The 11,549-nt window shown below is 48.7% G+C and overlaps 1 pseudogene; it reads left to right on the forward strand.

The window, feature by feature from the left end:
• The first annotated feature begins 1,561 nt into the window (after positions 1 to 1,561).
• On the forward strand, positions 1,562 to 2,758 carry LOC107972128 (peroxiredoxin-2-like; annotated as a pseudogene).
• The last annotated feature ends 8,791 nt before the right edge of the window (positions 2,759 to 11,549 follow it).

The raw sequence follows: 11,549 nt of genomic DNA on the forward strand, positions 1-11,549 counted from the left end.
CTCAGATGCCACAGCTCTCTTTAAGGACTCTGGCCCAGACTCTATTGGGGACTCATCTGCTGAGCCAGAATAAAAGTGCAGAAAGTGCACACCAATCGCTGCCTCCCCTGAGAAGAGAAAGCCCATGAAGAGGGTGCTGGCTGGGACTCTGCCCGGCTGCACATGGACTCCTGCCTTCAGAATTGGCTTGGGGCTTTTGATAACAGGATTTCAAGGAGAGTGTCTGGGTTTATGGAAGTAGGGCCTCTAGACTGATAGTGGCTGCTGCTTCTTTAAAAAAAAAAATCCTCTCTGAGCTAGATTCTAACATCAAGTCAGCAGGCAGAACCATTTTAAGAGGACAGGGCACGGTGGCTCACACCTATAATCCCAGCACTTTGGGAGCCCGAGGCAGGTGGATCACTTGAGGTCAGGAGTTCGAGACCAGCCTGGCCAACATGGTGAAACCCCCGTCTCCACTAAAAATACAAAAATTGGCTGGGCATGGTGGCATGTGCCTGTAATCCTAGCTACTTGGGAGGCTAAGGCAGGAGAATCGCTTGAACCCAGGAGGCAGAGGTTGCAGTGAGCAGAGATCGTGACACTGCACTCCAGCCTGGGCGACAGAGCGAAACTCTGTCTAAAAAAACAAAACAAAACAAACAAACAAAAAAAACAGAACACGACAGATCTGCTGAGAGCTAGGGTCACAGGATCTAGAACCCAAGCAGGGTCTCAGGTTGCACGGAATCAGGAATCAGACTGAATTATTCCTCAGAGTGGACACAGAAGAAACCCAGGTGGAAACCAAGTGTGGATGTGTGGCTAAAGAGGGAGCAAGGCAGCCCCAGCCGAGCCACGTGGGCAGATCCTAGGTGCAGGCAGAGCAGCAGCCGCAGGACTCAGAGGTTAGGTGGGCTCTGGAAGTGGGTGCCAGGCAGGGTGAAGCCCCATGCGCAGTAGAGAGTGCCAGTCAAAGCAAGCGCACTGGGGACTTGTCCCTATGGGGAGTTCTCATGTTGTGGCCCAAGGGTGGAGAGTTGGGCTAAAGAAGCAAGCTCAGGCCAGATTGGGCACAGTGGCTCACTTTTAATTTCAGTACTTTGGGAGGTTGAGGTGGGAGGATCACTTGAGTCCAGGAGTTCAAGAGCAGCCTGGGCAACAGAGCAAGACCTTGTTTCTAGAAGAAATTTAAAAAATAATGATAATTAGCCAGGCATGGTAGTGTGCGCCTGTAGTCCCAGCTCCTCCAGAGGTTGATGGCAGGATCGCTTGAGCCAGGAGTTAGAGGCTGCAGTGAGCCATGATCATGCCACTGAACTTGAGACTGGGCAGCAGAGTGAGATCATCTCTAAAAAATAAAAATGATAAAAAATAATAAGAAAATAAAGAAGCAGGCTCAGGCCAGAGAACAAGAGGAACGGGCCTCTTGTCTCCTCTGCATGACTGAAGAGAATTCTGCTCATGTCTTTCACAGGCAGAGTGGCCGGGTAAATAGATACAAGGTGCCCAGGGCACTGAGAGCGCGGGTCCACACATCCGGTTATCCTGCATCTGGCCTTTGCCCGTGGAGCTTTCAGTCATGGCCTCTGGTAACATGCACATTGGAAAGCTCACCCCTGACTTCAAGGCCACTGCCGTGGTGGATGGCACCTACAGGGAGGTAAAGCTGTTGGACTACAGAGGGAAGCACGTGGTCCTCTTTTTCCATCCTCTGAACTTCACCTTTTTTTTTTTTTTTTTTTTTAAACAGAGTCTAGCTCTGTTGTCCAAGCTGGAGCGCAGTGGCTCGATCTCAGCTAACTGCAACCTCTGCCTCCTGGGTTCAAGCGATTCTCTTGCCTCAGCCTCCCAAGTAGCTGGGACTACAAGCACGTGCCACCCTGCCCTGCTAATTTTGTATTTTTAGTAGAGATGGGATTTCACCATGTTGGCCAGGTCAGTCTTGAACTCCTGACCTCAGGTGATTTGCCAGCCTCAGCCTCCCAAAGTGCTGGGATTACAAGTGTGAGCCACTGAGCCTTGGACTTCGCTTTCGTGTTCCCCCACAGAGATCATCGCATTCAGCGACCATGCTGAGGGCTTCCGAAAGCTGCAAAGTGCTGGGGACCTCGGTGGGCTCAGTTCACCCACCTGGCTTGGGTCAACATCCCCCGGAAGGAGGGAGGCTTTGAGTCCCTGGACACCCCTCTGCTTGCTGACGTGACCTGAAGTTGTCTGAGAATTACGGCGTGTTGAAAACAGACGAGGGCATTGTCTACAGGGGCTTTTTCTTTTTTTTTTTTGAGACGGAGTGGCCCAGGCTGGAGTGCAATGATGCGATCTCGGCTCACTGCAACCTTCACCTCTCCGGTTCAAGTGATTCTCCTGCCTCAGCCTCCCGAGTACCTGGGATTACAGGAGTGCGCGACCACGCCTGGCTAATTTTTGTATTTTTAGTAGAGACGGGGTTTCTTCACGTCAGTCAGGCTGGTCTCGAACTCCTGACCTCAGGTGATCTGCCTGCCTCGGCCTCCCAAAGTGCTGGGATTACAGCTGTGAGCCACCACGCCTGGCCTGCAGGGACCTGTTTATCATCCATGGCAAGGATGTCCTTCCCCAGATCGCTGTTAATGATTGGCCTGTGGGACACTTTGTGGATGAGGCCCTGCGGCTGGTCCAGGCCTTCCAGTACACAGATGAGCACCCGGAAATTTGTCCTGCTGGCTGGAAGCCTGGCAGTGACATGATCAAGCCCAGCGTGAATGACAGCAAGGAATATTTCTCCAAACACAACTAGGCTGGCTGATGGATCGTGAGCTTGTGCCCCTACATGGGTGCCCTGTGTTGACCCAGGAAAGGCCAGATCTTCCCCTCTAAACTGTACAGTCTGGGACCCTGGAGAGCTAGGCCAAGGCCTTCTCATGCCTCCAACTGGGAGCTGGTGAATAGTGACACCCTCCCCCAAACCCACCCAGCTGCACACAGACCTGGGGATGACCAATAAAGTATTAGGGACAGAAAATAAATAAATTAATAAATAAATAAATTAATTAAATACAGGACGTCCAGTTAAATCTGAATTTCAGATAAACAGTGAATAATTTATAATGTAAGTATGTGCAAATACTCCATGGGAGGCCCGAGCATGATGACTCGCATCTGTAATCCCAGCACTTTGGGAGGCTGAGGCAGAGTGTTTGAGCCAAGGAGTTAGAGACCAGCCTGGGCAACATAGAAAGACCTTATATTTGAAAAAATTTAGAAATTAGCCAGGCATGGTGTTGTGCGCCTGTAATTCTGGCTACATGACAAGCTGAGGCAGGAGGATTGCTTGAGCCCAGGAGGTCGAGGCTGCAGTGAGTTGAGATTACACCACTGCAGTGCAACCTGGGCAACAGAGTGAGGCCTTGTCTCAAAAAACAAAGGCAAAACAAACAAACAAACAAACAAAACTCAATCAAACCAACAAAAAAACAGACATTGCATGGGACATATTTATATACTAAAACAATAAATAATTCCAATGTATATCCTAAAAATTGCACAGGACATCCTTATACTAAAAAATTCTTCACTACCTGAAATTCTGATATAACTGGGTATCCTGCATTTTCATTTGCCAAATCTGGCAGCCATATCCCAGGCAACAAAGAAAGCACCTCGGCTGGGTGCAGTGGCTCATGCCTGCAATCTGTCTCAAAAAAAAAAAAAAAGTACCTCCTTCAGCATCACATTTTGCATCGACACTCAATAAATATCCACATCAAGGAGGAACAAAAAGCCACTGGGCTGCAGAGAAGAGCAGGGTTATTGGAACCAGCAGAAACATGGTAAATTAAACTCCTCTTCCTGCCTCAAGCATTGAAGGTCATAGTGAAGACAACTCTCTAGAAACTCAACCCAAACAGCTCCAGACCAAACCCGAGGAAGTCGCAGGAGTTTTCGACTTCTCTTATAATTACTACCCGAAGGCACCATATTGAATGCAGCTTGGGATGCCAGCAGCGTGGTTTGGGACGAGGCCCAGTGCAGTTTTTCCCAGAGCTATTGTAGGGAAGTAGTCATGAAACAAGACGGATGTGCTATGGTTGAGAACTGCAGAGCTGACCCAAAATATTTCTAATGTGTGGAACTAGCTGGCAAGCAGAGAGCCTGAGAAAACAAAAAGAGCTGCTTGACTGCTTTGAAATGCCCAGATCCTCGAAGTGTGGCTTTTCCTCCATGCTATTAGCTGTGTTCCAACAGGCAGAGAGCCAAGGGAAGAATTCCAGTGGGGGCCATCTTGGCAGGCGCACAGTTTGGCCTTGACAGCTTCATTTGAAGGGCAAGACAGGGTGAGAAGGAGGGAGGGCCCGGGGGAATCGGGAGGCCAGAGGACAAGCCCTTACCTCTGTGGGGTGCCTCAGAGGGTCACCAACACTCACAAGCCACTCGCTTCTTGCAAAGACTGCCTGAAACAGGTACTGTTTTCTCCATTTTACAGACGGGGAAAGTGATGTTTCCAAAGTTATCTAGTGGCTTAGAATTCAAACTCAACACTTTTTTTGTTTTGTTTTGTTTTGTTGAGGGGGGAGGTCTTGCTATGTTGCCCAGGCTGGACTCGAACTCCTGGCCTCAAGCAATCCTCCCTCCTCAGCCTCCCAAAGTGCTGGGATTACAAATGTGAGCCACCACTCCCAGCCTCAAACCTTTTTTATTCATACTTTTTTATATTTATAATAAATATATTATACTTTTTAATTTATTTTTTGCATAGGTAATATATTCACATGGTTCAAAACCCAAAATATACTTAGGGATATAGTGGAAATCCTGTCTCCCTGGGCCCCAGCCTCCTGCCTCTCCTCTGCAGAAGCCCTTGATGTTTTTCATTTCTTAAGTAACCTTCCAGAGATTTCTTTTCTTTTTTTTTTGAGACAGAGTCTTGCTCTGTCACCCAGGCTGGAGTGCAGTGGGCACAATCTCAGCTCACTGCAACCTCTGCCTTTCAGGTTCAAGTGATTTTCTGGCCTCAGCCTCCCTAGAAGCTGGGATTACAGGCGCCCGACACCACGCCCAGCTAATTTTTTGTATTTTTATTAGAGACGGGGTTTCACCATGTTGGCCAATTTGGTCTTGAACTCCTGACCTCAGGTGATCTGCCCATCTCGGCCTCCCAAAGTGCTGGGATTACAGGCATGAGCCACCACGCCCAGCCCAGAGAGATTTTATAAATACATATTTTTCTGCTTTTCTTTTTTTAGACAGATGATATTTACTATACACACTACTCTGCTATTCTCACTTAAATCAAGCTCTTTCAGTCTTGATCTAGTGCTCCATCTTTTATTATTATTACTATTATTATTTTAGAGACAGGGTCTCACTGTGTTGCCCAAGCTGGAGTGCAGCCATTTCTCTTACTGTCTCCTGTCTCTGAAGAGCAGGAGGAAGTAAAAGTTGAAAATCAATAGCAATGAAGTCAGCGGCAAGACCAGCCGGTGCCACTGATGACCTGGCCTGAGGTTAAAAGATTAACGCCCCCCCCCCCACTCTAACCACATGTGCTCTCAATCCATCACGACCCTTTCACGTGGACCCTCTTAGAGTTGTAAGCCCTTAAAAGGGCCAGGAACTCTGTCTTTGGGGAGCTCGGCTCTTAAGATGCGAATCTGCCAACGCTCCCAGCCGAATAAAAACCTCTTCCTTCTTCAATCCGGCGTCTGAGGGGTTTTGTCTGCGGCCAGTCCTGCTACATTTCTTGGTTCCCTGACCAGGAAGCGAGGTGATTAAGGGACGGTCGAGGCAGCCCCTTAGGCCGCTTAGTGCCCTGTGGAACATCACTGCGGGGGACTCTGACCAGCTCGAGCGAGGTGGATCCTGAGAGCGCTCCCAGGTAAGCAATTGCCCCGGTGGAACGCCTCGTCAGAGCAGTGTGTGGCAGGCCCCCGCGGAGGATCAACGCAGTGGCTGAACACTGGGAAGGAACGGGCACTTGGAGTCCGGACATCTGAAACTTGGTAAGACTGGTCTTTGGAACTTGCCCGCTCCATTTGAGTGGAAGCATGGCCTGATCACCCACGGCGCGCCTGTACCGGCACTTTGGTTTTTGTTTTTGACTTGACTTGAATTGCTTGATACTATGGTTTTGGTTTTGACCTGGCTTGGATTTCTGGATACTCTGATTTTGGTTTTGATTCTGGCCTGGTGTAAACTGAAAAAGTGTGTGTGTGTCCTTTTTACCCATTCTTTGTTCTGTGGTGTGCATGTGGTATGAGTGTGGTGTTTTGTCTTCAGGAAACATGGGTCAGACAAAAGTAAGCCCACTCCACAAGGAGCTATGTTGAAAAATTCCAAGGAAGGATTTAGTGGAGACTATGGGGTTACTATGACACCAGGGAAACATAGAACTTCATGTGAAATAGATTGGCCAACATTAGAAGTGGGTTGGCCATCAGAAGGAAGCCTGGACAGGTCCCTTGTTTCTAAGGTGTGGCACAAGGTAACTGGTAAAGGATACCTAAACCAGTTCCCATACATAGACACTTGGTTACAGCTGGTGCTAGACCCCCCACAGTGACTAAGAGGGCAGGCAGCAGCAGTGCTAGTAGCAAAGGGACAGATAGCTAAGGAAGGATCCTGCTCCACCCGCCCAGGGAAATCAACACCAGAAGTTCTGTTCGACCCATGATCAGAAGATCCATTGCAGGAGATGGCACCAGTGATCCCAGTGGTGTCCTCCCCTTACCAGGGAAAGAGGCTCCCCACTCTAGAGTCCACAGTGCTTGTGCCTCCGCAAAACAAGCATATCCCTAGGCCACCCAGAGTAGACAAGAGAGGAGGTGAAGACTTGGGAGAAACCCCTCCCTTAGCAGCTCTTTCATGACCCAAAACTGGGATACAAATGCCCCTGAGAGAGCAGCGGTATACTGGGATAGATGAAGATGGTCACATGGTGGAGAGGCGTGTTTTTGTGTGCCAGCCCTTCACCTCTGCCGACCTTCTCAACTGGAAAAACCCATCCTATACTGAAAAGCCACAAGCTCTAATTGATTTGCTCCAAACTATTATCCAGACCCACAACCCCACCTGGGCTGATTGCCACCAGTTGCTCATGTTCCTCTTTAACACAGAAGAAAGGTGGAGAGTGCTCCAAGCAGCAACTAAGTGGCTAGAGGAACATGCACCAGCTGATTACCAAAACCCCCAAGGGTATGTAAGGACCCCGTTACCAGGAACCAACCCCCAGTGGGACCCAAATGAAAGAAAGGATAAGCAAAGGCTAAACTGATACAGGGAAGCTCTCTTGGAAGGATTAAAGAGGGGAGCCCAGAAGGCTACAAATGTTACTAAGATCTCTGAGGTCATTCAGGGAAAAGAAGAAAGTCCAGCACAATTCTATGAGAGACTGTGTGAGGCCTATCGTATGTATACTCCCTTTGATCCTGATAGCCTTAAAAATCAGTGCATGATTAACATGGCTTTAGTTAGTCAAAGCGCAGAAGACATTAGAAGAAAACTGCAGAAACAGGCTGGGTTTGCAGGGATGAACACATCAGTTATTAGAAATAGCTAACCAGGTGTTTGTAAACAGGGATGCAGTAAGCCATAAGGAAAACCGCAAAGAGAATGAACGTCAGGCCCGGCGAACTGCTGACCTTTTAGCTGCAGCAATCAGAGGGGTCCCCACAAAGAGGCAAGGGAAGGGGGGTCCTGGGAAAGAAACTCAGCTTGGCTGTCAGAGTTTGCAGCGTAACCAGTGTGCTTATTGTAAAAAAAAAAAAAAAAAGGACATTGGAAGAACAAATGCCCTCAGCTAAAAAGAAAACAAGGTGACTCAGAGCAGGAGGCCCCAGACAAGGAGGAAGGGGCCCTGCTCAACCTGGCAGAAGGGTTATTGGACTGAGGGGGACCGGGCTCAAGTGCCCCCAAAGAGCCTATGGTTAGAATGATAGTCGGGGGTAAAGACATTGATTTTCTTTTAGATGCCGGTTCTGAACATTCAGTAGTAACTGCCCCAGTCACCCCCTTATCCAAAAAGACTATTGACATAATCAGAGCCATGGGGGTTTCAGCAAAGCAAGCTTTCTGCTGGCCCCGGACTCGTGCTGTAGGAGGACATAAAGTGATTCATCAGTTTTTGTACATGCCTGACTGTCCCTTGCCCTTGTTGGGAAGGGATTTGCTTAGCAAGCTGAGAGCCACTATCTCTTTTACAGAGCATGGCTCTTTGCTGCTAACATTACCCAGAACGGGAGTCATTATGACCCTTACGGTTCCCCGATAGGAGGAACGGAGACTTTTCTTAACTGAGCCAAGCCAAGAGATAAGACCAGCTCTGGCTAAGCGGTGGCCAAGAGTATGGGCAGAAGACAACCCTCCAGGGTTGGCAGTCAACCAAGCCCACGTACTTGTAGAAGTTAAGCCTGGGGCCCAGCTGGTTAGGCAAAAACAGTACCCGGTCCCCAGAGAAGCTCTTAAAGGTATCCAGGTCCATCTCAAGCACCTAAAAACTTTTGGAATTATAGTTCCTTGTCATTCTCCATGGAACACTCCCCTCCTGCCTGTTCCCAAACCAGGGACCAAGGACTACAGGCTGGTACAGGATTTGCGCTTGGTTAATCAAGCTACAGTGACTTTACATCCAACAGTACCTAACCCGTACACATTGTTGGGGTTGTTGCCAGCTGAGGACAGCTGGTTCACCTGCTTGGACCTGAAAGATGCTTTCTTTAGTATCAGATTAGCCCGTGAGAGCCAGAAGCTGTTTGCCTTTCAGTGGGAAGATCTGGAGTCAGTTATCACTACTCAGTACACTTAGACCCGGCTTCCCCAAGGGTTCAAGGACTCCCCCACCATCTTTGGGGAGGCATTGGCTCAAGACCTCCAGGAGTTTCCCACCAGACACCTAGGCTGTGTATTGCTCCAGTACGTTGATGACCTTTTGCTGGGACACCCCACAGCAGTTGGGTGCGCCAAGGGAATGGATGCCCTACTCCGGCACCTGGAGGACTGTGGATATAAGGTGTCCAAGAAAAAAGCTCAGATCTCCCGACAGCAGGTACGTTACTTGGGATTTACTATCCGACAGGGGGAGCGTAGCCTGGGGTCAGAAAGAAAGCAGGTTATTTGCAATCTACTGGAGCCTAAGAGCAGAAGGCAGGTGACAGAATTCTTAGGAGCTGTGGGGTTTTGTAGACTGTGGATCCCAAACTTTGCAGTATTAGCCAAGCCTTTGAGGTCACAAAGAGGGAGGACCGGGAAATTTTTGAATGAGGATCCCAACAACAGCAAGCCTTTCATGAGTTAAAGGAAAAACTTATGTCAGCCCCAGCCCCGGGGCTACCCGATCTGACAAAGCCTTTTACATTGTATGTGTCAGAGAGAGAGAAAAGATGGCAGTTGGAGTTTTAACCCAAACTGTGGGGTTTAAAGGATGGCCCATGTTCGAGGGCCTTGGCAGCAACTGCCCTGCTAGTACAAGAAGCAAATAAGCTGACTCTTGGGCAAAACCTGAACATAAAGGCCCCCCATGCTGTGACTTTAATGAATACTAAAGGACACCATTGGCTAATGAATGCTAGACTCACCAAGTACCAAAGTTTGCTCTGTGAAAATCCCCATATAACCGCTGAAGTTTGTAACATCCTGAACCCCACCACCTTGCTCCTGGTATCAGAGAGCCCTGTCGAGCATGATTGTGTAGAAGTGTTAGACTCAGTTTACTCTAGCAGACCTGACCTCCGGGACCAGCCTTGGGCATCAGTAGACTGGGAACTATACATGGACAGGAGCAGCTTCATCAACCCACAAGGAGAGAGATGTGCAGGGTATGCGGTGGTAACCCTGGACACTGTTGTTGAAGCCAGATCGTTGCCCCGGGGCACTTCAGCCCAGAAAGCTGAACTCATTGCTTTAATTCGGGCCTTAGAACTCAGTGAAGGTAAGACTGTAAACATTTACACTAATTCTCCGTATGCCTTTTTAACCCTTCAAGTGCATGGAACATTATATAAAGAAAAGGGCCTACTGAACTCTGGGGGAAAAGACATAAAATATCAACAAGAAATCTTGCAATTATTAGAAGCAGTATGGAAACCCCACAAGGTGGCAGTTATGCATTGCAGAGGACACCAGCGAGCTTCCACCTTGGTGGGTTTGGGGAATTCCCTCGCTGACCCAGAGGCTTGAAAAGCAGCAACTGCCCCCTTCCGGGCATCAGTCACAGCTCCTCTGCTCCCTCAAGCACCTGATCTTGCACCTACTTATTCTAAAGAAAAGGACTTTCTCCAGGAAGATGGAGGACAAGTGATGCAGGAAGGATGGATTTGGTTACCAGATGGGAGAGTAGCTGTGCCACAGCTGTTAGGAGCTGCAGTTGTACTGGCTGTGCATAAAACCACCCATCTAGGCCAGGAGTCACTTGAAAAGTTGTTAGGCTGGTATTTCTACATCTCACATTTGTCAGCCCCTGCCAAAATAGTGATGCAGCAGTGTGTTACCTGCTGACAGCATAATGCGAGGCAAGGTCCAGCCATTCCACCCGGCATACAGGCTTATGGAGCAGCCCCCTTTGAAGATCTCCAGGTAGATTCCACAGAGATGCCAAAGTGTGGAGGTAACAAGTATTTACTAGTTCTCATGTGTGCCTACTCTGGGTGGGTGGAGGCTTATCCAACATGAACTGAGAAAGCTCGTGAAGTAACCCGTGTGCTTCTTCGAGATCTTATTCCTAGATTTGGACTGCCCTTACGGATCGGCTCAGATAACGGGCCGGCATTTGTGGCTGACTTGATACAGAAGACAGCAAAGGTATTGGGGATCACATGGAAACTGCATGCCGCCTACCAGCCTCAGAATTCCGGAAAGGTGGAGTGGATGAATCGGACTATCAAAAATAATTTAGGGAAAGTATGTCAGGATACAGGATTAAAATGGATATAGGCTCTCCCTATGGTATTATTTAAAATTAGATGTACCTCTTCTAAAAGAACAGGATATTCCCCTTATAAAATATTAGGCCCCCTCCCATACTGCGGGGACTTCCAGGCACTCCCCGAGAGTTAGGTGAAATTGAGTTACAGTGACAGCTACAGGCTCTAGGAAAAATTGCACAAACAATCTCAGCCTGGGTAAATGAGAGATGCCCTGTTAGCTTATTCTCCCCAGTTTACCCTTTCTCCCCAGGTGATCAAGTATGGATTAAAGACTGGAATGTAGCTTCTTTGTGCCCATGGTGGATAGGACCCCAGATTGTCATCCTGACCATTCTCACCGCTGTGAAGGTAGAAGGAATCCCAGCCTGGATCCACCACAGCCATGTAAAACCTGCAGCGCCTGAAACCTGGGAGGCAAGACCAAGCCCGGACAACCCTTGCAGAGTGACCTTGAAGATGATGACAAGCCCTGCTCCAGTCACACCCAGAAGCTGACTAGTCCATGCACGGCCGAAGCATGAGGAAGCTCATCGTGGAACTCATTTTTCTTAAATTTTGGACTTGTACAGTAAGGACTTCAACTGTCCTTTCTCAGACTGAGGTAGGGCAAAAAGTTAAAACAGTCTTTCTGTTTAAAAGGGACTTGTGTGTATAATGCCACCCAGTACAAGG

Source organism: Pan troglodytes, chromosome 8, assembly GCF_028858775.2.
Source record: "Pan troglodytes isolate AG18354 chromosome 8, NHGRI_mPanTro3-v2.0_pri, whole genome shotgun sequence".
Classification (NCBI taxonomy): Eukaryota; Metazoa; Chordata; class Mammalia; order Primates; family Hominidae; genus Pan; species Pan troglodytes.